Source organism: Podarcis vaucheri (assembly GCF_965113315.1).
Source record: "Podarcis vaucheri genome assembly, chromosome: 1".
Taxonomy (NCBI): Eukaryota; Metazoa; Chordata; class Lepidosauria; order Squamata; family Lacertidae; genus Podarcis; species Podarcis vaucheri.
In genome coordinates, this window is record NC_138759.1 from 36493507 (window position 1) to 36520029 (window position 26523).

The following is a 26523-nucleotide window of genomic DNA, read 5'->3' on the forward strand; positions in this document are numbered from 1 at the left end:
ATGCCTGAAAAAATGAAGTTCAATCAAGTGCACAGCATTAAATTGCAACTTCAGCTGGTAAGATGCTTTTACCAAAACATACAGCAACTTCAGCAACAATTTCACTCAAGCGACAATATTTGGGGTAAATGGTGTGAACAGAAACTCTTAGTTCTACACAAGACATTTTCAGATTGGTTTAAAAATACAGTTAACTGCTTTAGAGTCAGTTTAGCCTGTACTTAATGAATATCTGCTACAGGCATAGCTGCCATAAGTAAGTGATCCTCACTCTCGTGCCTGTGTAAGGTTGACAGGCAATTTGGTCCAGGCAATTAATGGCATTTCCTTGAGGAACCTGGAAGACAGATACTCTTTCAACCAGAACAGGACAGAAACTCTTTTCTGTTTCTGGGTGTGCCACTAAGACAAGGGAAGGTTCAAAGTCCTAGCATATTGTTCATAAGTATCATTGTACATCTGACCTTTTCTTTCAAGCAAAGAGACAGGCCCTCATCATTCCAGTTCACAGTAACTGTGTACGGCAAGGGTAGTCAATGTGATGCCTCCCGTAAGTTGTTGCACTACAACCCCAATAACCCTTGACCACTTGGCCATTATGGCTGGGGTTGATGGGAGTCGTAGTTCAGAAACATCTGGTCTAAGTTACGGTGACTCAACTAGGGAGAGCAAATATTTATCATTAAGTCTGGACATGGCATCTCCAAAACTACCTGCCCTATATTTAAGACTTCTGATTATTAAGGTAAAAGCATTCCCTCAATGGCAGCTGCTGAGTTTTGCAGTATTGAAGGCAACTGCGTGGTTTTGTCATTAAAGGAATTAGCAAACCTGTGCAAATACTCATTCTCTTGGTTAGAGTTTTGCCAAGGCTATTGATATACTTTATAATGCCAACTGTGATAATTTCAGCATTCATTTTTATGTATTAAAATGTTTTCCAAAAGTTCAGTGATGTAGAAGTGGAGTTGAGCTTCTGAAGTCAGGCAAATAATTATCTCGACTTTCCCACATGCAATTTGGACAAAGAGAAATTACTTCCCTGATGGTGCTCACTTTGATTTCAGCCCAGGAACAAGCAAGATAGGAAAAACAAGAAAAGAGGGTGATAAGACTACAGTGTATATTTCCAAGATCCCTATGTGATGAGGGAAGTGGAAGGAAGCAATGAACTAGTAAAATAATAAATAGTTGTGCCACTGACCTCCAGCATGACAATAAAAAACAGCGGGTGGAACACCATCTTGTTTATTCCAAGCTTGTAAACAGCCACTTGCCTGGTCACCAGTGGCAACGAATTCTTTGCTCTAGGCAGCCATGAGGGAACCATTTATAAACTGGCACAGAGAGATCTTTCCCCCCCTTTCAGGTAGCCAATTTGTCTCAAAGGGGTAAACTAGCAATGTAGGGATAAACAGGGCAGGCTAGTAATTTTTGAGGACTTACACGCAAGGCTGGTTTATCCCACTGGGGCTTTAGCACTCTGCCTCCTACTGGAACCTCAAGGGGAGTGTGTGCCTTGCATGGCAATCGTCCACACCTTCCTAAGAAAGCCTGTCTCATTCTTTGAAAATCATCAAACAGAAGCATTTATTCATTACTGATATGCCCAAAAATATAGTGCAAATTATTCAGAATATTTGTAACTATAAACTCTCTGTGAAGCATGGGTGAACAAATAATTTAAAATTAAGGGGATCTGTATGCATCAAAAATTATTTTAATTGCCTTTTTCTGCTTTATTGATTCACATTTTTTTTTAATTTTCCTTCATCAACTTTCAACATGATTCACAAATAAGACACTTAGAAAATGAAGAAATGCTCTCTTTACATCTTTCCAAATGTAATTTACATATAAGAACTAGGTTCCAAGAAACCTGGTCTGTCAGTTTATACTTTCTGGGTAGAAACAGAATGGAAAACATGCACTTAAACATTAGCTTTCTCAATTCAAAAGAATATCAACTGATATCTCTATTAGCCGAAGAGATTTTGTCTTCCACGCTGCTCTAAAATAAAACAAGCTAAAGGAAGATGTACAACGAGCAATGCTGAGGAGGAGAATTCTGTTGCTCCAGAGGTAAATATATTCTTTTTCTTTCAGTAAGCCATGATTATTAAAATGTAATGCTGGGGTAGGAACAGCAGAACTGGGGGAATTCTACATCAGCCGTTAGAAAGATAAACATGTTTAGCCAGAAACAAGGAAGAACAGGCCTAGCTCAGGAGCTACCTGAGGCAGGTTTGGGATCTGGGACTAGCTAGGCTGAGTAGCTGGATATGGGAGTAAAGTGAAGGTATGCAAGGTGTAAACTGGTTGGGTTGAGGTTAAAGTACACTTTAGGCTACATTTTTTTCAAAAAAATATGCACAGTCTTTTTATTTTGGAAACATTTCAAAGGCTTAGCGTTCAAAACTTGAAACTATTGAACTGACTAAATAATCCTATGAGTCTCACACTTTATCTTATGTCTCCCTTATTTAATTATGACCACAATAATAAGGAAGGAATTATAATGTACCACATATTTTTCCATGTATCTTGGTATGTTTTATCTCATTTAATGGGTAGGAAATACATATATAAATCAAAGAATCATAGAATTGTAGAGTAGGAAGAGCCCCCAAGGGTCATGTTGATTACAGCTTATCCTATTCAGTTTTTTAAAATTGCACAACGAAGAATACCAGATTGCTAGAAAACGTTTTAGATGAACATTTAAGAGAAAATATCTGCTTGGCTGCTAAGGCACAAGTAGCAGAATTTTTGAAAAAGAAAAACTATACAGGTATTCTAACATACACACAGACAAAGAGAGAATATTTCTCCTCATTTTGTATCTTAAGTAAGTTTTAAGTACAGCCATTGCTTGACACAAATTCAACTGCAAGTAGAAACTTTCCAGGCTGACGTGCTGGGGCAGAGGAAGGTCACTCTTTAAAGCACATGCTCTCCTGGGAGGAAAACCTGGAAGGATGCTGTTTGAGCAGCAATTTATACTAGGCACAGTAAGTCATTAGATGACAGTCAACATTGCAGGCCTTTGCCACAAGTCTGCCATGATCCTGTTTCTGCAGCTGTGAGGAGTTATCATGCAGGAAAATAGTTCTGAAAATGTAACAGGTCAGAAGGAAAAACTCACAATACAGTATTTTCTCTATAAATGTGCAAAATGATTTTTTAAAAATGCTGCAACACATTGATACATTAACAAACAGGGCTAAAAAACGAAAACCAGTAATCAAAGCTAATAGGCAAATTCAAGAAATACAAAGAATCTTTTTAATAATAAAAAATTGTCAAGATTGACTTGCAACCCATCGATGGCAGAAGTATGTTACATGTTCCACCAATCAAACAAAATGCATGTAAGTCTCATGCCACTAAATAAAGACATGATCAGGTGAAAGTGATCTATAGCTCACCAAAATTCGGTTTCAGAAAGAGCACAGATCACCGTTGATAGACTATCCCCAAGTAACCTCCTATGTGGATTACTGTGATGCACTGGTGGGGAGACTGCCCTTGAAGATGACTTAGAAATGTCAATTACTGCAGAAAGCAGCTGCTGGAATTTGAACTGGTCCAGCCAAATAGAATCACTTTGACATTGACAATACTTTTGACTGGGCTTCTGAACCCATTCCAAGATTCCAGTGCCTACATTTAAAATCATACATGGTTTGGGACCCTTTGGGAAGGATATGATATATATAAATGATTTGTTAGCTTGACTTTATTACTGCCATGGTGTTTATGACTTAAGTGTGATGGCTGGGCCTTATGTTCTATAAATATGAATATTGCATTTAAATGTATATAATATTTTATTATGATTTATAGGTAACCCCCTCCCCCTGGTACTATTGGTGAAGTATGATCATAGGCATTTAATCAATGAAATAACTAAAGGAGCACCTCTCTCTCTATCACAGCTTGCCTGAACTTTTTTTATGCTGATTATTGTTTTAGTCTGTTCTGGCATTAGCTGCATGCATTTGTTTTTGCTGTCGTAGCTTAATATGTATACTATATCATTTGCTTGGTTGTTTTATCTTATCTGCCCTAATATCTATATAGATAAAGAGTGTGTTACAGATACTTTTGTTAATAGTTAAATAAATAAACAAACTAAAATTAAAGAGAAAATATAATAGATTAGAGAATAAACGTAAAGGAAAACAAGTGCAGGGGAAAAACCCAAAGATACAAAAAGTTGAGTTGTAGCACTTACGAAAAATAAAAAATAAAATCTCCATTGATAGCAAAATAGTAGTTTTTATGTTTCTAACGAGAATATTTTAACAAAAATGCACCTGTAGGGTGAACGTGATGCCAGTAAGAAACCTAGCAGAGATCCACGAGCCCAGATCCAAATACAGTGGTACCTCGGAAGTCTAATGCCTTGTGAGACAAATGTTTTGGCTCCCGAATGCCGCAAACCCAGAAGTGATTGTTCCAGTTTGTGAAAGTTCTTTGGAACCCGAACGTCTGCCGCGTCTTCCGATTGGCTGCAGGAAGCTGCGCCTTAGTTCCAGACTGTTTTGGAAGTTGAACGGACTTCCAGAACTGATTCCGTTTGACTTCCGAAGTACGACTGTAAATACTTTATTATTTGCCACTACTAGGTAAAGGATTACAGAAGACCGTTCTTGCCCATTTTTCCTGCCACTGTGTCCTAAACTCTTCATGGTTCTAAAGAACTGACCTGTGCAAGCTTAATACCTGGGTGGTATACAGCAAAGTTTTGCTCAAATTAGACCCACTGAAATTAAGTAACATGACTACAATTGATCCATTAATTTCAAAAAGTCTACTCTTACTTGAGTATCATCCATGGAAACTGGCTTGAAACAGATCATTTTGATTCCAGAACTGTTTGATTCCAGAACTAAGATCCTGCCAGGGAAACTCTCCAACTATCCATGAATGTTTAAGCTTACCCAGAAAGTTCTTCATTGAAATAGGAATATATGGATTGTCTCCAAAGGTGTGCTACATTAAATAACTTTTAAATGATGGCAGGGAATGCTTTACAAAGTGAAATTTAGCATACATGGGTATGTGTGAGAATTCTGCAACATGTCAATTTCTCCACAATTACACATGCTCAGAAGCTGTTGTACACATTGCTCATTGCGGGCAGGATTCAACTAAGTCATTGTGGGTATGAAACAAGTTCCACTTGTGCAATACTTATTTTCCCTCTCTCCTCCTACTGCATGCCTCCACCCCCCCTAAATCTACTCTCAAGGGGTTGGGGAGCCAACGGAACAGGTTTAGGGGTTGCACGGGGGTAAGAGGGGGAGAGGAAATCCCATTGCATGATTGGACCTCATTTCTGCACACATATCCCACTTGTTTAATTCTGCATAACATAAGGTAAAGTACTGTCCTATGTGAAGGTCATGTATGAATATTTCACCATGCCTTTGGGAAAGAGAAACACAAGGGTTTGGTTGTTCTTTGTCTAACTTACTAACTGCAGTCAAAGTTTCCAAAGGCTAAGCTACCACCTTCCATCAATGGAGGAAGAGAAAGCAAAGCTCAGGGTTCCAATGAGGAAGCCTAGGTAGCTCAACCAAGTCCAGGGTTGGCTTTCCTTACATTCCACTATTCCCAGCCCATTCAGGGCCAAATGTAACAGATAAATTACATTACAAATATCACCAGTTAATGTTTGCCACATAATAAACAAAATGAAAACCTTTCACTTTCAAGATCTGAACACCGAGAACAAAATTCTCATGTCAGGCTTTGCACAGAGACATGCATGCAAAAACAAAAGGCTTCCTGTCCAAAACAAATATTAGAGAAAATACATACACATGCCTACATCAGCAGCACATATGCAGATAACCCCTTAAAATTCATTTCAGGCTTGACTTTCAGTATTTTTTTAAGCAGCTGCTTGCATATGTGTAACTTGTTGTCCAGAGTGACAGCTGTATTTTCGCCTGTTTTGACATTGAGTCTGATTTGGGTGAATAGCTCATATCCATTAAAGTGCTTTTACAACACTGAATGACTGCCAGAATACTTCCTGATCAATTTTAAAAGCCAGCTAGCTGTCATCATCTAATCGCAACAGCAGAAAACAAATCTCTGGGGAATAAAACAAGATTTTAAAGCTTTTTTAAAAGCATGATATTAATTCTGAAACCTACGAGCTATTTAAATAAGAATCCAAAGCTGCTGGAGCTATATCTATGTAAAATAAAAATAAAAAAGCAGCAGCAAATCTTTCAGCACTTTGGAAAAATCTAAATACTTGTTAATATTGCAAGCATCCTAAAATACCCTTTCTAGTCACCATCTTAATAGTACCATTTCCAGAACACATTTCTGTGTTCATCATTAAACTCAAGTTTCTAAAGTTTTTGACAAAACGAGGGCTTCAACTACACACAAGAGAGTCATGTGTGGGTGCATCTCACACATATTTTCATGTGTGCTGGGGAGGAATGTACATGACTCCATCCCATTATAGTTCCCTTTTTCAGCCCTTGCAAACAGCAGCCAACGAATTAAAGCAAGAGCAGCAAATATTTCTGCAATTAGACACCAGTTTTTTTCAACCACACATTAGCAGAGAGATTCATTTTGGTGGTGCCCAGCTATTTCCTGCAACTTGCAAGTGAATTGCACGTTCGCCTGGTTTGCACATCACGGTAAGGCAAACTATGGTTTACCAGCACAATGCAAACATGTAGGCTCATAGATGCTTTGCTCATTCCCAGTCTTTTTCACTCCCATGCCATGTTGAGCTAAACCAAAGCTTGGGCTTAATGTATTGTCCGAACCCAGCCTTGCAGTTAAGCACTCTTCTCACTAACCACAAGCTTTCATCCGTTTGTTCTTCAGATGGGAACAAGGCCAGTGTGAGTCAATTTTTGTGCTGGTAGTTGATTTCACCGCATAAAAGTTTATTTTGCTTCACAACACACAGGTTTCCAAGGACAATTATAAAGATCAAATTGAATTTATCAAGTTTATCTGCAGAAAATTGACCTGACAAACAGGACTATGATAAGTAGAGTCAGTGTGGTATAGTGGTTAGAGTGCTGTACTAGGACCTGGGAGACCAGGGTTCAAATCCTGCTCAGTCATGAAGCTCACTGAGTGACCTTGGGGTAGCCACTCACTCTCGGCCTAACATGCTAGCAGAAAGCTAGCGGAATTACTAAGCACCATTATCAAAAGTGCCTCATTTATTTGCATAGCCTAAAGTGAACACCAGCATCTGCTACAGCATGTCCAGCTGAGAGTCTTTGAAAGCTATCTGGCAAACTCCAGTAGAATTAGCTGGATCAGAGTGTTGGTAACAGAAATACTGCCTAAAATTTAGGGTAATTTCTGTGTTCCCCTAAAAACTCTCTACCCGTTTTAAAAACTGTTAACATTGATGGACCCCAACTAAGTGCTACTCAAAGTAGGCACACTGAAAATAATGAACCTAAGTTAGTCACATCCAATAGCTTCAATGGGTCTGCTCAGAGTAGAACCAGCATTGAATACCACCTAATATCTTCACAGAATTGTAGAGTTAGAAGGTACCACATGGGTCATCTAGTCCAGTGTTTTTCAACCTTTTTTGGGCAAAGGCACACTTGTTTCATGAAAAAAATCACGAGGCACACCACCATTAGAAAATGTTAAGAAATTTAATTCTGCGCCTATATTGACTATATATAAAGTAATTCTCTTGAATAGGAATCAAATAAACACAAAGAAAGTATTTTATAATTACTTTATTATGAAATAGTAAGTAAACAGAAATATGAAAAATCCTAAAATACTTTATTCAGTGCGCAACCTGGGCCTGTTTGGCTGAACACAAAGCTGATATTCTGGCTGGAATCGAAGAAAGACACACACGTAGCTCTTCGTCAACAGCTCTCAGTCTCTCTCTGTATTTAGTTTTTATAGCAATCATGCTTGAAAAGCTCATCTCACACAGATATGTAGTGGAAAATGGGAGCAATGTCAAAATAGCTTTGTTTGCCAGAAGGGGGAACTCCTTGGCAGTATTCAACCAAAAACTGTCCAAAGGTAGATCAGCAAATCTTAGCTTGAAACCACGATTTTGTCTCAGTTCAGTTAGTTCCTCCTGCTCCTGTAAAGTCGTGTCCTTTCCACCAACTGATGCTGAGCTATAAGGGTCCCTAACCCAGTCAAGGCATTCAGTGAAGACTGAAGAGAAATAAAATGACAACTTCTCTGGTCCTCCTGGTGACTCGAGTCGCAACGTCTTCTTCTCTCCACTGCTGCGCACACTGTGCTCGGGCGGGAAGGAAGTCGGAAGATGATGTCCTATTGTGATAGGTCCAGGCTGGAGTCTGGACCAATCACAGCCCGGACATCAGAAAAGTGGAGGGTGTCCCCCTGAAGAGCGCCAATCGGCACCCCTGCTGGCCGAGGGTGGGGTCAAAAACCCCACACACACCCCATACCCAGGACACAGTCCGGCGCCCGCCTAGTAGGCAAAAATTTGATTATTTTTTTTAAAAAAATCTTTCAAATTTTTCAATTTTTCCCACGGCACACCAGGCAACATCTCACGGCACACTAGTGTGCCGCGGAACAGTGGTTGAAAAACACTGATCTAGTCTAACCCCAGCAATACAGGAAACACAGCATCTTTATTATTGGAAACATAATCTTATTAACTGGAACATGAATCTCACTGGCATAGAACGTGCCATAAATTTGTACATATGCACAATGGAAGAACTTTTAATATATAATTTGATATATAATAATATTGCAAGTTAAGCAACTAATATTTTTGAACTCTCACCGTCACAAACAGATAATTAATATATGTTTGCACAACACAAACAAAAAGTAAACACAAAGACTGGCTGTAATCCACAGAGCCTCTGTAGACATGTGAAAAGAGCTTCTAAGTGCTCAGTAAGACATTTGCCTTCTATTAAGTAAGATAGCCTTCCTCCACCCCTTCTGGGTAACATCTCTAACTGCTTTTGAAATTCATTCTTAAGTGGCTAGATTGGTGTGTCTTTTTTATATTATGGCCTCTTAATTTATCTTTGTTACGAATCTTCTATGCTAATTGTGTCTGATTGTGACTTTAAACTAGTTGCTATCAAGATGGTGCCTTACTAAAATGTATGCTTGTCGTTTTTGCTTTCCCAAAACAGATCTTCCTAAACATATTTGCTTTTCCAAAACAGAAGTTAAAACTACAGGCACACCAACGCTTACAGGAGGATTGCAGTTGCAAGAAGTATTGACTTGTTACTTATTTGTTGCAATAAGTATTGATTTCAATCTTGGAATGCTATGAAAGGGCTTGCATCAATTACACTGTACATCAGGGTCCTGATACAATTTACCTAATAGTTCCTAGGATGCACAGAGCATAACAACCATCTATTATCACACACCTCCCTAACACACGATGACTCCAAGACTTCCTTTCATTTGAACTTTTAAAGGTTATGTGCATATTTTGGTGGGGCATCATAGCCCTACTAAAAAGATAAAATGGAAAGTGTGAGCTAATATTCAACTATTATAATCACCTCTGCTCTAAATTGTCATGTGTATTTTAAAACATTATAAATATGTTAAAAGAGCCCTTAATGACAACAACATGATGGTGGTGAGGTTTCTCTTTTACATTATCTATCTACTCAAACAGAAAATTATTTGGCAACTGTGATAAGGCAGCAAGAGTACAATGACTTTCCTTTAATCACTCATTAAAATGCTGATTGCCTGTGGAGTGAGCCTGCAGTTATGGTCAAACACCAAGTCCTATTGTGTGGGTAACAGCTTGGGCTGTCCTTGGGCTGGGTGGGGTTGAATCACTGCAAAGTAAACAAACATTCTAATGCTGGAAAATACAAATACGCGGACTCAATAAAGCCCTTAAGTAACTTTTAATTTCGCTGCCTTAGGGAAGCTAATATTGCAGAGCACAAAAGTTCAGAGATAAAGAGACCTACCAGGTGCTGGAATAAACATTTACAGTTTATAGAAGAACAGAACTTGGCATATATGAAATTATTTATTCTAACGTACAAGCTGAGAGGGAAATTAATTTCACATGGCTGTGCTGAAAGGACCATAGGGACACTAAGGGCATTAGCAATATTTCTACCTCTATGTAAGGTATATGTAACTGCACTTATACAGTCATATTTGGGGGAATTCTGAGCATTGAAATCAGATAATCTGACTGATATATCATTGCGGAAACTAGATGAGTTCAACACCCCACTTCTGTTGTTTTGGTTGTGTGAGGCTGAACTTCATGCTAGGAACAGATGTCTAAGACCAGCCCTTTATTTTCTAGGACATTTGCAACTTCCTCTCAATCCCTCATGGCATGCTTGGAATACTTTCTGCAGTGCACATAAATGATTTTTTGCAATGCAGATCCAAGTAATTGTTGCAAATCTCTTATATGTTATTACCCAAAAGAAGCTTAACTGTGCATTACCTTCTGCATCTGATTGCCCCTCCCGCCCAACCGAAGAATAATATGCTCAAACACTTATAATAGCAAGTACATGGGCAATGCAAAGTTGGGCAGGTGCCAAGAGGGCTGCCTGATTCTTGTGTAATAACTACTATGAACCAGCACCATTATACAAGCACTTAGCAAAAGGTAGGAGGTTATTAGCAAAGCTGACCAGTGAACTTTTATTAAGGGAAAGAAGGAAAGATATATTAAATTACAGTCTTAAAAACTCTCAAGCACAGGCAACCCCCAATTTGCATGGGGTTATGTTACGAGGCACTGCACATTTAAGCGCAATCGCTTATATTTGAAACACCATCGAAAAAGCCTGCAAACACCCTGTAAACCTCTGGGAACCCTTCAAAAACTCTTTAAAAAAACGGCAACAACTACCAGACTGGCACAAATAGTGGCAATCTTTTCCTCCAAACCTCCTTGCTCAAACTCCCAACTCTCCACAGTCCTCAAAGTTTGGTGCAAAGTTTCATGGGATTGTATTTGCAAAGGCTCATGGGATTGTTTGATGCTGTTTTTGCCCTTTTTGCTCTTCTAGGGCTATTTTTGCAATTTTTTAATTCACTTCCAGGTGTGACGTGATGCGCATGGTCACACATCAATTGGACACATGTCAATGGGGAGTTGCCTGTATCGACTTTAATTAACTAAAACTGCAGTTTTCCAACAAACTTTGAATCTGCATGCCCATGAATAGAAAATTTTGTTTCTTCTAACTCCGGCTTGTTCATGTTCTAAGGAATCGATTCAACCCATAAAGTTAACATGGTATAAGTGAAAACCTCTTAAACACAGAGCATTTTTCATCAGTAAATTCATTCCTTTAAAAGGCAGCGTCCTTCATCAGATACACATTTATGACAGTTTCATCACATAAATGAATGAGAGAAAGGAGTGGGTCGGCTGCGCTCTAGATCAACAGATTTATCCACTAAAACGACGACAAATATGATGCACTGTTTAAATGCACTATGCTTTTATCACATCCGAAGTAATCAGTTAAGAGGTTTTCATATACATGGGATGATCTGAATACATTACAGTTAACAATATATTCTCCTGGGTTATTTATGGTTTATGAAGAACCAATGCTTAGAAAAGTTCAATTAAAAATGACTTCAGTACTCCATCGTCTACTTACATCCGGGGGATTCATAGCACAACATCCAAAAATTGGCTACAGTCAACTTATCAGCTTGTACATGTCACTGACTTCATTTGACCTTTGTGGATAAGCTGCATTCATAATCATCATCCTTTATTTGCCTAGAAGCATAGGTCATCATAAAATGTTAGGAAATATATTGTTTCACAAAATAGGATGCTACAACATAATAAAATTCTATAAAACTGGGGAAGGGTAATATATGTTATAGGCTGGCATGACACCGTTGAACCGATCCCAGAACTGTTAGGTCAATTTGCAGTGCAAATTTGTATCTACAACTCTGGCTGGAAAAATTATAGCTCAAAATCCCTTACAACCTCTTCTCCCCTCCTTTCCCCCTGATGTACATGTCCCATGGATTGTTCTTAGTTCTTTGGGTTTTTTTGTTTCATTTTGTTTTTTCATTGCGCATATATATATACATATATATATATTAAGGAAATGCTGGTGATTTTCATGTCTAGATACATTATGGGCATCATAGAGTGCACTTTGTAGAAGAATGCCCTGTGCTTCATTGGTATAAACAATAAAGCTGAGAAGAATTCACAACCATACTTTAAAACATACGAAAGTTAAAATACTAAAACAGATTAAAATTACTTTAACTTTCTAAGCATCGGGGTAGGATTATCGAAACAAGAATGTTTTTAGCATGTGCCGAAAAAAGTACAGTGGTACCTCGGGTTACATACGCTTCAGGTTACATACGCTTCAGGTTACAGACTCCGCTACCCCAGAAATAGTACCTCGGGTTAATAACTTTGCTTCAGGATGAGAACAGAAATTGGGCTCCGGCGGCGCGGCAGCAGCAGGAGGCCCCATTAGGTAAAGTGGTGCTTCAGGTTAGTTTCAGGTTAAGAACGGACCTCCCGAACGGATTAAGTATATAACCAGAGGTACCACTATACCGTGAAGATGCCTGCTTGATCCCAATAGGCAGGGGGTTTCAAAAGGAGCCTAGGTACACCTTTGGTAACATAGGTGTTTTTCTGGCATGATTTTTGCCTGTGTAGCCAGAGAAAAAGAGCATGATTGAGATGGCTGGAGATATGCCACTGCCATAACGCCTTCATTTCTCTGACACATCCACAGAAATGGCAGAACTCCATGCCAGCCCTGGCTTGTTACCAGGGCCACTTCAGGACATTTGTTGTCTGAGGTGAGGAACCCGATGGCTCTTCCCCTCATCCCCTATACAGTACAAAGTCAACCAGACTCACAGCAGAATCTTATTTTGATCCTGACAATGGGACAACATTCTCCACTTTACCTGAGGGTGGCAGGTTAGCCTAGGGGACACATGGCAGGCCGCATGGTATACACATTTCTTTCTACTCTCTGCTCCTCAGCATTTGTTGCCTGAGGTGCCTGCCTAACTTTGCCTTGGCAAACTGCTAAATTGTGTTCATAAAGGTGCTATGAAGGTCTTGTATCAAATTTGCTTGTGGTAAGCAGATGGGAGGGGCATTTAACGTTAGAAAACACAGAATCAAAATTCAAAATAATCTTGACAGGTTAGGATGGGCTGAAACTACCAATATGATATTCAGCAAAGATGAGCATAAAGTCCTGCATTTTGGTATTAAGAATCAAATGTACAAATTTAGGAATAGGGGAGTTTTGGCTTGGCAACAGTACAGTGGTACCTCGGGTTACATACGCTTCAGGTTACAGACTCTGCTATCCCAGAAATAGTACCTCGGGTTAAGAACTTTGCTTCAGGATGAGAACAGAAATTGTGCTCTGGCGGCGTGGCAGCAGCAGGAGGCCCCATTAGCTAAAGTGGTGCCTCAGGTTAAAAACAGTTTCAGGTTAAGAATGGACCTCCAGAACGAATTAAGTTCTTAACCCAAGGTACCACTGTTAAGCGAAAAGAACCAGGAGTCTTAGTTGATCATAAACTGCACACAAACCAGCATCACAATTGGGTTGTTTAGAAGCTAGTGTGATCTTAGGCCACATTAACAGAAGCATAATATCCAGAGAAATAATAGTTCCATGCTATTTTGAACCTATCAGGCCGCATCTGGATTACTCTGTCCCGTTCTGAATACCACATTTTAAGAACGACATTGACAAATTGAGTACAGTGGTGCCCCGCAAGACGAAATTAATTCGTTCCGCAATTTTTGTCGTCTAGCGAATTTTTCGTCTTGCGAAGCACGAAATCCCATAGGAATGCATTGAAAATCAATTAATGCGTTCCTATGGTCAAAAAAAGTCCAAACAAAGCCAAATTTGGTACAACAACAGTTTATTAACTGCTCTTTACAGTCACACATACTGTAAAGAGCAGTTCAAAAATTTAAGGGAAAATAAATTAACTTTATAAACAAAACATGTCTTTGTTTTTAGTCAAAGAAAAAAAGTCGCGAGACGTTTTCGTCTTGCGAAGCAAGCCCATAGGGGAAATTCGTCTTGCGAGGCAAATCGCGAACGGAAAAAACTTTCGTCTAGCGAGTTTTTTGTATTGCGAGGCATTCGTCTTGCGGGGCACCACTGTATATCTAGAGCACGCCTCTGGAAACCAAGTTCTACAAGGAAAGTTTTTAGCTCGAAGATTAAATTGGGATGTGATAGTAGCTTTCGCCACACACAATATGGAGTAGACCTGTTCTCTGTTGTTTCAGGAAAGTAGGTTTTTCTTAAATGTTAGGAGAAACTTAAGTGTAAGAGCTGTTCAACCTTGGAGCCAACTGCCTTGGCAGGTAGTGGAACCTTTTTGCTGGCCAGTCATTTGCCAAGGATGCTGTAGTTTCATTCTGCATTGTAGATCCTTGCTCTGAGCGGAGTGGAGAGGTGCAATTTTGGCCATCCCTTGGGCCTGCACCCTTGCATTGCACGCTGTATGGCAATGAAGGTTTCCACTGGTATAGCTCCATCTCCGCCAGCAGAACAACGCTCATGTTGCTTTCCAACACCCCTCAGCCAGATTTACTGCAGGGTTATACTTGCCTCCCAAATTCTCCTTAAAATTAGGAAAATAAAATTCTAAAAAAGCTTTGAAAACAATATGTTACTAGTGCTAACTCCCACCACATATTTATGTTTTTCTCAGAATTTTTTTTCCTGATTCTAAAGTCTACCAAAAAGATATACTGCACGTGATATATACCTCCAGGATCATAATCTTAGGTTATAGCAAAATATTTCACTAGATAAGCATACACAGGAAAAAGTAACAAATATTTGGTTTACCTCGTTACTATTAAAATATTATTATTAAATAGCTGTTTGCCTATTGGAACACAACTGATTCATTTTCATGTTGTTTACAAGTATATTGTTCCCTAAACATCACAGATTATTAGAAAGTTTAAGACCAAGCTCACTGAAAACAAAAAAAGCTCCAAGTGATCTGTTGGCACCATCTTAGAGCTCTTATGATGATTTCTGTATGGCTTGGGCCAAATAATTGCATATTATAAGCAGGATTGCTCAGCTGGTTGTCAGACAGGTCATATTGATTTGTAGGGTCATATTGATTTTTTAATAATACATCTGCCAAGTCAGACTTCCTAAACAAGGGAGGAAAGGACTTTGCTTTAGAACCAGTTTGTCAGGCCCATGAGAGGAGGCGGGGTGTGTGCAAAAAGCCTTCCCCAAATTTACAGGTATTTGTACAGTGGGCCAATTCTAAAGACAGAAGAAGGGTTTCACAATATACCGTATTTTTCGCCCCATAGGACGCACCGCCCCATAGGACGCACCTAGTTTTTTTGGGGGGGGAAATGTATTTCCCCCCCAGGCGCGGGGCTGGAGCGGGGGAAGCCCGAGCTTCCCCCGACCCCAGCCCCCAGAACAGGCTACTGCCTGCAAGCCTTGTGAGCCCGGCGGGACCTACCACCGGGCGTGCAAGGCTTGCGGACATCTGCCCGAAGCACGGGCCATGCTTCGGGCTGCAGGCTGCCGCCCCAAGCCTTGCGCACCCGGCGGGACCTCCCGCTGGGCGCATGAGGCTTACGGACACCTTCCCAAAGCACGGGGCGCCCTCCGGAGGGGTCGGTGTGCACTGATGCCTCTCGCTCTCCAGGCTTCAGCAAAAGCCTGCATTCGCCCCATAGGACGCACACACATTTCCCCTTCATTTTTGGAGGGGGAAAAGTGCGTCCTATAGGGCGAAAAATATGGTACATATTGCAAGGAGCAACAGAAAAGAAAAAAGCAAGAGAAAGACTTAACAAGCCTATTCTCAAATCCCACTTGCTGAGCCAGATCTCTTCTCTTCTAAAGCACCTTGCACAGAAGGGGAAAATAAATACACAAAAAGCGGTGCTTTCAAAAAACGTATTTATAAAACAGATTAACTGTTCAATAAAAAAAATAAAGTAGTAACAATATAAAGTAACCGTCAATAATAGACAGATAAAATCAGAAAACAAAAAGCATATTCAATTAGCCGGCATCTAAAACAGTATAGTGAGAGTCCCTGCCTAATGTTAATGGGATACTGCTTCTTATCTTCCACCTGTTCTGCCATTGAGGACTTCTTGGATCATTCTTTGTCTAGCCCCTCCCCCTTGACCTGTACGCACTGAAAGACTGACAACCCTAACAGACACATAACAATTTTTGTAAAAGTGCAAGCTCCGTAGATCGATGCCAACGGGACTCCACCAGCTAAGGGGTAAGAGGCAAGGGGAGGCAGAGTTGGTGGAACAATAGGAATGAAAAGATCTTAGTTGGAATCTTATGCTTCCTCAAGAGGTTGGTTATGCCTATATATACCAAAAGAGGTGGTATTTATAAAAAAACTACCTATGATAGCAATATTTATAGAACCCAGCATCTCCTGGAAAACCTCAACAAAGATACTGGTTTGTTTATATTGTTATGTTATGTACGGCTCTGTGACCTTAAGATACAAATGTAATAAATAATAATAATAAAATAACTATAACTGAACATTATCTTAATCATGTGTTAATCAAACAGTAACAATATTGAAACTCTTAAGGCATTGCACTTCCGCACTAGAACACTGTGACTATCATCTCACCACACGATTAACTCAACAGCACCTCCTTCAAACACGCTAAGGACAGTTGCCAGCTGTGAAGATTTCTGGAAGGCGGAAGCTCATCATGATAATCTGAGCAGTGCTGGCTTTGATCTGGATGTGGTTCCAGTGGAGTAGATATGGAATCTGCACTGTTTTCATCAACAGAAACTTTAATCCTTGTAGGGAACTTACTAGCACCATATGGAATTATATTATGTGGGGCTTTGTATTAGTTCCCCTTGCATTTTGCACCCTTTTATAGGACGTTATTAGTACACCTATTTAATATTTAGCCATGTTTTATTGTTCACTGGCTTATGTCAGGCAGATTCAGGGTGGGGCTGGGGCTGGCTTCAATGACAAGTATCCCACATAGGATACCTACCTGAAAACCGGTAAGTAGTTTTGGCTAAACACTTACAGTATTCTCCACCCACCCCCATTTATAGATTTCTCTCCTGAATCTTTTTCTCAAGTACTTTTTTGTACCACCTCTTTTTATATATTTTTTCTTCCTGTTAGATCATTCCTGTTTCTCATCTCTCTGAAGGAGACAGGCTGAGAAGGAACCATCCTACAGAGACTGTCCTCTGCGTCCACTGTTATGTGTGGTGAGACAAGCATAGCCATGAAAAGGGATTCCTCCATTATGGGACCTGGTAACTAAAGTTTTTAATTCTTTGTTTTTTCCATTTTTTACTAGCTGTATTATGTTTTATATTCTATTTCTGTACACTGCTCAGTTTATTTGTCGAATGGTTGATAAGTTCTTATACAAGCAAGCAAGAAAACAAACAAACAAACAAACAAACAAACAAACAAACAAACAAACAGTATCTGGAATGCTCTCCACAGGGAAGTTCACCTGGCACCTACTTTGATGTGTTTTCAGCAGGAAGTCACCGGAACTTGATTCTGGTACCTCACTGCCCTTTTAAGAGAACAAGGGACGCATTAATGGTGAGTTTCGGCACATCTTTTTCTAGACAAAAAGAACTGGTTTTCGGTGCTAGGCAAAAATATTAGTAGGATAGTAACGCTTTTTAAGCACTATTTCAAAAATCTTGGGCTAGAACAGTCAGAGGGAAGATAGGGAAGAGCAATTATTATTATTATTATTATTATTATTATTATTATTATTATTATTATTATTTATATCCCTCCGATCTGGGCAGCTCCCAATAGAATATTAAAAACACAATAAAACATCAAACATTAAAAACAATAAACAATTCTGCCTTCAGATATCTTTTAAAAGTCAGGTAGTTGTTTACTTCCTTGACATCTGATGTGAGGGTGTTCCACAGAGAGGGCGCCACCACTGAGAAGGCCCTCTGCCTGGTTCCCTGTAGCCTTACTTCTCACTATGAGGGAACCACCAGAAGGGCCTCAGAGCTGAACAATGGGGGTGGAGATGCTCTTTCAGATACACAGGGCTAAGGCCATTTAGGGCTTTAAAGGTCAGCACCAACACTCTGAATTGTAGGTAGCCAGTGGTTCCTTGTGCAGTTTGTACAGCTATATGGTGCCCTGCGGTACACACTCTACTCCTTCACATATGGTGCTTTTGATCACAGTATTTTGCTGACTTTCCTCATGGGCTTAGCGGAAAACATTCATTATCCTGATACAAGTACTGGTTAATTTTTACTATATGCTTCAATTGTTTCAGTGCCGGGTGTGATATATGCTTTGATTTTCCTGAAAAGTCAACATTATTTATGCTTCCATACTATGGAAAACAATTACTGTTTAGGGCAAAGAATCTCTGAAGTGTGCATGTAGCAAATTCTGTGGCCAAATTAAAAAGACACAGTAGATGATCTTGAGGGCTTTTAAGTGCTTTTAAATTAAGAAGAAACTTACATGTTCTGAAAGAAATATTACCAAATTTTAAGAGAGAACAATGCATTGAGACCCAGATCTTGCAATATGTTGTCACTTAATAGAAACATACTTGAATTCTGGTCATTTCCCTCCTCCCCAAATGATACGTACAAAGAGAAACAAATACTGTGTAACAGTAAATGCAAAATGGATGCAAGTAGATAGATATATGTTCTACAAATTTCTCGCAGCACCATCTCATAGGTCAAAACAAGGTCAATCCCCTATCAGACAGGGATCCTTCATTTCAGCCTGGAATACTTGACAAAATATCCCTTTCAAACCAAATGCCACAATATACTGGGTATCTTACTATAGTCCTTTGTTTCTTCTGGTAAGGAAAAGAATAACTCCAATCTTTTCTCAGCTGCTACAAAGCTTATACAGAGGAAATCCTACTAGGATTTCTTTTAAACTAGAATAACTCACTGAAATATTCAGGGGAAAGAGCTCATGATAACGCTATATTCCTTTCTGAAAGCTTCATTTAGACAACTGCTAGCAGATCCCTTCATGGGCACAGCAAAATCTTAAACTGTCTCTATTTGACTCTGCTTGCCTAAGGCATTAAGTTCAATCCACCATGTCGCACCTCAGTAACTCGACACAGACTAGAAAATTCTTACAGTCAGCTTCCCCAAGGGATTTGTTAAGTTTCACATGCATTTAGTTGTGCAGTTGGCCTGCTCAAATTGATAAACTTGTTGCTCACTGCTTTCTGCTGTACTCCCCCCCCCCCTTTATCACCAAGACAATAAATATGGTGAGGGAAAAGCTGTTACTGTGTTTGAAAAAGGCTCATTCAATTAAAAATTATTGCACAACCATCACTGTTTCTTCCTCCATTCAAGAGGGGGCAATTTATTTTGTATTTGCGACAAAAATACTACTACATTTATGAGCCCAGCAAAGTGAATGGGTGAAACAGAGAGAATGGATTAATGAGTGAATGAACGAATAATAAAGGAAAAGTGCATCAGACAGATTTTTGAGAAGAGGGAATTCCTGTTTTTGTTAGTTTTTTACAATAGCTCTCCAGCTAATGAAGTACTGAATGTTCTGGGGTATCTAAACAGGCTGGCAATTTCTAGAGCACTGTGGGAAGACATGAAAGCCTCTCACATTAGGTTTGTCTTAACATTATCTCAGGGGAAAACTACATTATATTTAAATATACAGAACTGCATCTCAGATGGGTATTTATTTCTGTTTTTTACTTAAAATAAGGGAAAGCAACGTGGATTAGGGCTTAATTATATGAAGAGGTTTGAGCATTCCCTAACCACAGTGATCCCACCAAAAAAACCCCCACTCACATTGGTGCCAACGGGAGTTTTTCATTTTTTCCCCTTTTACTATTTGACACTTCGGGTGCTTTTATGGGGGAGAATCACTGTAGTCGCAGCCTCAGTTGGCAACCCCATGCTTACTTTTATTGGATTCTTTTAAAATCTCATGCAGGTCTATACACAATTTATTTAAATGCAGCATATAGCTATTCAGTCAACAGCTGCACCCCACTGGTCTAGGGAACAGAGTTCCTGCTTAGTACCTTCTTGCACACTGTTTCTTCTCACAATATAGAAAAGTTAAAACAAAGTGCAGCTATAATTCAGGGAAATGACACTGAGCCAACAAATGCATACATACAAAGCTGGTTCTGATATATTGCATAGTTTGGCACTCAGACGTTCTACTGAATTCATTGGGTTCACTCCCCTGAAAGTGTGTATAGGATTGCAACCTTCATTTGGAAGCAAGCAGGGTGTGTGTGGGGGGGAGTAAGTGAGAAAGTGTAACATGCTGCTATAATTGAACAGCAAAGTGGGGGAAGTTAATTTTCCATTTCAAACATTTTTTGGTGATTGTCTTAACTTGCTCTGATCAGATATATACCAATAAAAAATGAGGGATCAGCATTTAGAGACTGTCATCCAGCTGTACAGAAAAGCAAACAGGTTCTGTATCGACAACCGCCAATTATTTATTTATTATTTATATCTCTATCCCTATCCCATCTCCCACTCAAAATATGGCCCCCTATGTAACACCACTTAATCCATTTGATTTAAGTTGGCCATCGCTCTTACAGATTTGAAAGGCGGGCACACATTTCCCTTTCTCTTTCATTTCCAATCCCTTTGACTTCAAGATAATTACAGTAAGGCTCAAGTAAAAGATATTGAGGATTTGGGTAATAATAGGGCCATATCTTGGGAGAAGTGCACAGGCTATATAGATTCATTTTCAGCAAAGGCACTACCACCAACCATTTAAGCTAAGCCATCAAAGATATCCATGCTTTCGACTCTTCATTTCCTTCATGCAGATAATGACGTTACCAAGTTAAAAGAAATAATCCAACTTTTGCTCACAAATGTAGGTCTTCTCTAAGAGCTAAGCAACTGCAGCACTAGAAGTTCACTCACCACTGCCTGTAAACCAATAAATGTGAATTATCCAAAGGAAGTTATCTCTCACATTGAATGTATTTTCCCCATTCAAAGCCCAAAACACTTAGTCAGACGTGTTACGAACAAAGTACATGCTACTTAAATCGTGAAATCCTCTAAGAGACACATTCTATTACACATTGCAAGGCTAATAAATGCTTCATGTAAATTGTGAAGAGGTAGGCAAACTATGCCAGAGCTGGTGTTTCAAAACATTCCAATTCTGACTTTCCAATACATTTCAAATAGCTCTGTCAATGTTTGCTCTTCAAACAGGAGAACCTTTATTTTATGACAAGGAAATTCTCAAACACTGGCTGGAAGCGTTCCAAGTCCATTGTTTCACAATGCAGTTAAGACACATTGCTAACTTTCCAAGACCCCCCCCCCAACTACTGTATGTTTGTAAGTAAGTCTTTTAAATGTGTTCCTATGTAATATATAAAGGCTGTATGCAGTGCAGTTGTTTTAAGACTTTTATTAGATGTGCAGTAAGACCTGCACCAGCAGCTGATACTTGCAGGAGGCTGAGGAAAAGACTGACCATGGTTGCCCTCCCCAACATCTGCCTTTTGCTGCTGCCAGCCTCCTCTAGAGTTAAGGATAATGGGAGCTGGCTTTATGTCATCTAGCCAGCTAAGCGTGCTCCTCCCCTCTGAACTGAATTTAAGCCAGGCTCGTTGGCATGCAAATACACCAATATCAGAAAGTTTATTATCAGTTAACGATTGCTTTGTTTATCTAAGTACTTAATTTTTGTAATACTGAATTTATTCTGTGTTTGTTAAATTGTTGTTGTTTTTTGTCATTTCTGAATTCAACTGACATGCTCCATATTTTGTATAGTATTCTAAGGTTTTGCAGTAAGTCACCTTTGGACACAGCCCATTGTGGAAAAGCAGCATATAAGTAAACCTAAGCAATAATTAATTAATCAAAATAGAAAAAAGTCAGAAAATAAACTTAGAAATAACATTAAAACATAAAGTATGATAATTGCTTATCAACTTTCAGACAACCAAGTATGATTAGGATAATGTTAGAAGACAAATTTTGATCATAGTAGCACAAGGCATGGTTTTCTTATTAATTTGCCCATAATATTTCTATATTTCTGTGGATTGGATATATTTTTGTAACAAAACATTTTAGCGACCAATAGCGACCAATTAGTATGCATATTTGTTTAAGAAATACGATAAACACAATCTGGAAAACTTGAGTTAAATTAATGATTTAAACCAAGTATCTTCATGTGGTGACTAAAATAATGATTTAGATCATGTTGACTAGAATAAATCCACTCTGTGCAGTCACCTTGATTAAAATTTATCAACATAATAAAAAGCATAACAATGATTAAAATTTAGTGTTTCACTTAAAAATTTGGCAGCTTGAAACAACTTCACGTTTGTGTCTTAGCACACATTTTGGGACAAGATTTGAATGAATGCAAGATTCACGTTGCATGTTTCTCAGTTGTACTTTCTGCATCCGTCAAGTAGCGGCAGGCTCATGGCCATAAATCACTGGGGAAGAGAAGGAGGGTGTGTTTCAAAAGCAACAGACATGCAAATTACAAGTTAAAAATTATGTACATCAGTACCACTGAAGCAAATTTGTTACTTTTGCTTAATGTAATTGAGTATGCGTGTTCTACTCTGAACTATTCCACTTCCTGCAGAAATCCGGTGGTTATTGGCAAAGAGCAAAGCATTATCAGCAAGAGAAATATCTGAGTGTATATAGGATGTGTGGCTAGGGAATTATGACTTAAGACCATGAGGGACGAACTAGCAACCATTCAGGTTAACGAACCTTGAATGCAGTACCACAACATAGCAGGAGAGAAATTTTGTTTTAATTAAAGCCAAGATTCACAGGAAGGCACACTCTAAACAAAATGCTAGATTATTTAAAGAACCTTGAGCATGTGAATGTAGAGATGAGCAATCCTGCTTAAATGCAACTTAAATGGACATATTACTAGTGTAGAAAAGGCATTACATCTATGCTACACTTTTTCTCTGTCATAACATTAAAAAAATGTAAATATTATGTAGTTTTGTGCTTCTGTCCTTTCATTTTTTTTTATTTTTTCCACTTATGAATGATAGCCTGTTTTATCAAATAAATCAGCCATAAGAGAACAAACCTGGAAAAGTTTTAAGAATGTAATGCAATTCCTCCCCTTTTTGTATTGTTAATTTTAATTATGCATTGTAGAAATAAATACCTAAGTGGCAAGAAAGGTACCAGCAGGCAGCCAGCAAGAAGGCAGAGCAGCAGGAGGGGGAACAACACTTGTACACCTGCTCTGCACACTTTAAATAAATAAGGCAGTCAAGAAAATTTGGCAATTTCTGAATGACATTTACTTTCTGGAGTTTACCTATTTTTTAAGGAAGGACACAAAAAAAAGAGGAAAGGAAATGATTGCACAAAAATTGTGAGATTTCCTGGGAACTGATTGCTTTTGAATATTTGGCCACTTAATTTAAGTCACTTGCACAGAAGCAGAGACTTTCTGAAAATGTGGTGCTTTGCTACTCGAGCATTAAAGGATTAAGATGTTCCCCCTCCTCTTTTTTGGAAGCCTAATTTTAAAGGGATGTTTAGTCAGATTAGGCCATGGCATACTGAGAGTGTGTGTGTGTGTGTGCGCGCGCGCAATTTTGTGGACGTTAGACATTTATAAAGATTGGTTCTTTCTCTCATTTGCTTCACTTTGTTCTTGTAAGTCAAACCGATACTTGCAATTTATTAAAAATAGCATGTGTCAAAGGTATTTTGTTATGTTCAGACCAAATGGGATTGGGGCTGGGGTAAGGGCTAGAAGTATCACTGCCACAGAAATCTGGGTTACTGAAATAAAGGAAAAGTGGTTCTTCAGGAGTGGTCCTGTAGGAGATACTTGTTGCAGGCATATTTCATGTGTTTCAACAGGTTAACTTGTATGAACTTCTTAAAATAAGTCATTCTTACGAACTTAATGCACAACTTAGAAATCAAAGAGCGTTTTGTTGGTAAAGAATAATCAAAATGCTTGGCCAAACTGACAAGGCAAGCATCTTTGGGAACAGTCCTAAATTAAAAGGAAGAAGTCTATTTCAATTCCTTGTCTGTGAGGTAAAGAACTAATAGCTTCAAACTGAATATGAATACAGTCATATCTTGAAAGTCAAACAGCTTAGTTCCTGAACATTTTGGCTCCCGAATGTCACAAACCTGGAAATGACTGTTCCAGTTTACAAACTATTTTTGGAAGCCGAACGTCTGACTAGGCTTCTGATTGGCTGCAGGAGCTTCCTGCAGCCAATCAGAAGCCACACTTCGGTTTTTGAACTTTTTGGAAGTTGAACTGACTTCCGGAAGGGATTCAGTTCGACTTCCAAGGTACGACTGTACAACTTTGATAGGAAATATGAAAAAGGTTTATAAATAGTACACCTGCAAAATTCCAGAACAGTCTCTCTGCAGCAGATTGTGATATCAAGGAATCTCTTAAATATAAGTCAGCTAGAAAATTCATCCCTTCCACTGCAGCATCCCACAACACAATATAAACCATTCAGGAAGGCCATTTAAGCCTCTAAAAGGGCTTTTTGGGAGAACAGGGGGCTATGGTTGAGAAGGAAAGATTAACTGCACAAGTGGCCTTCAGCTCACACAACCCTTGTATCTAACCCAGTATTATTGTAAATTAATCATTACTATAAAGCACTTTAAAATTCAATTTCAATATGACAGATGTGACCATGTGACCATGCCCTAACTCTCCAACTGCAATTAATAGGATGCAAAAGTGTTAATTGTGGATCAAGAGCAGACTACATGATACCTTTTTCACCATACACGTATGCTTTGCACACGAGGAACAGCCATTCCGCACTTTTCCCACAAAAAGCTGAAACTAAATCTGTGTTGTGCAAAGACCCAGACCTGAAAATCTACCATTTGTGCAGATAAGAGAACTGATTTTTTAAAAATCCAAGGCTGAGGCATATTTTATGTGCTGATTATAAGGTGCTTTGGCAGACGCAGGTACAGTGAAGCTGGGGTTTGGTGGGTGGGCATTGAACACACAGTTAACAAATAAAATAAGACACAAGACACCAGTGCTGGGATCAAAGAAGGCCACAACTTTATTGATTACAGATGTACGCAAGTTTTGGTACTGGATGGACAGCAGGAGTTGACCACAGTCAGGGATCACCCTACAACGTGCATCATATCTGGGAGTCACACCCCCCCCCCAAGCAATGGTAGTGGATGCTAAGGACCTTCTGCCCCTGAGTTGGGAGCCTGGAGAGGAAGCACCTCCCCAGGCTCCTCTAAGTGGATAACCCTTTATGGCAGGATGGGGCCAACCCCCTACCCACCTGGATCCAACCCAATGCCTCATCTGGGATAATTGCTATGAGGTAGGCAAAACCCACAGATGGGCCCAATTAGTCTTGGCCCCAAATATGGTGACTGATTACATCCTACTAACTGAGCAAGCCTACTAACCACCTTACCCCATTAATGGCGATCATAAAGGGTGGGCGGGGAATTCAATGAAGACTGCCTATCTTCCACTACATGTGACTGGCTTAAAAAGCCAGGGAGCAGACCACCCCAAAGCCACACCCCTCTGCTTGCTCATGATTGGCTCTGGAAGCCTTTGAGCATTTCCCAACTTCTAATGCAACAGAAGAGGCCAAGAATGGCCCCTCCTTCCGCACTATAGCTGAGAAGGAGGAAGAAACCCCAGCCCACCATAGCCAAGCCACAAGCTGAACTCCCTGCAATGCTATGGGCAACGGGTATTCCCAGAGTGACTCAGTTCACACTTAGTGTGAATGAGGAAACAAGCAGGTCTCAGCTGCTTTGCTTCTTCCCAATCGTTTTGCTACTGCACTTTGCTAAATTAAACCATGGTTTGGCTTAGAGCTTAATCTGAACTGAGGCTTGTGGTTTGCTCTCCAGACAAATCATGAGCTGCATCGAAGTTTTGTGAACTAGGTCTTTCTCTCTTAATGAGGATGTGAGGACAGCGTCTGGTATCTGTGCTATTGTTTATAATGTTTTCCCCCACAGGAGATTAGTTGCATATGAGATATGTTGATCATGGCCATTCATAGGTAGTTTTCACAAGTTTCTTTCATCTACAGTCCCTAGATTCATAGCCTTTCACATAGCAGATCAACTTACTTACTTAAAGTAGCATTTCATATCACAACAAATACAACAAAAGTCTCCCAAATCACCTTCTCACAAATAGAAAAATGTTGATGAAAACAACTTGTTGCATTTTCTTTCTGAACCTTTGCTTCTAACTTGGTTGTTTTTTTAAAACAACAACATTATTCTAAACCAGCAGTACTGTTAATACACTGCATTGTGGGGAGCATTCCTTTATTCTGATGTCATGCTCAAAGCCTTCCTTCTCAGAAGACTTCTTTTGTACTTACAACCAAGAAGCACCAAAAGAGAATTCAGAACAAGCAGAGTTATA

General features: G+C 39.4%; 1 protein-coding gene and 1 long non-coding RNA gene across 13 annotated transcripts in view; both read right to left on the reverse strand.

Moving 5' to 3' along the window:
* Positions 1 to 26523, reverse strand: part of NPAS3 (neuronal PAS domain protein 3) — a 652478-nt gene that overhangs the window by 583604 nt on the left and 42351 nt on the right. The gene's annotated exons all lie outside the window — the stretch shown is intronic.
* Positions 1737 to 26523, reverse strand: part of LOC309527331 — a 33372-nt gene continuing 8585 nt past the window's right edge. The window contains exons 1-3 of one of the 2 annotated variants that reach the window (XR_014217192.1): positions 12952 to 13762; positions 11652 to 11776; positions 1737 to 3111 (exon numbers count right to left, since the gene is read on the reverse strand). This is a non-coding gene — a long non-coding RNA (uncharacterized lncRNA). Of the gene's footprint in view, positions 3112 to 11651; positions 11777 to 12951; positions 13763 to 26523 lie in introns of those variants that run through there. The other variant, XR_014217191.1, reaches the window with a different exon arrangement.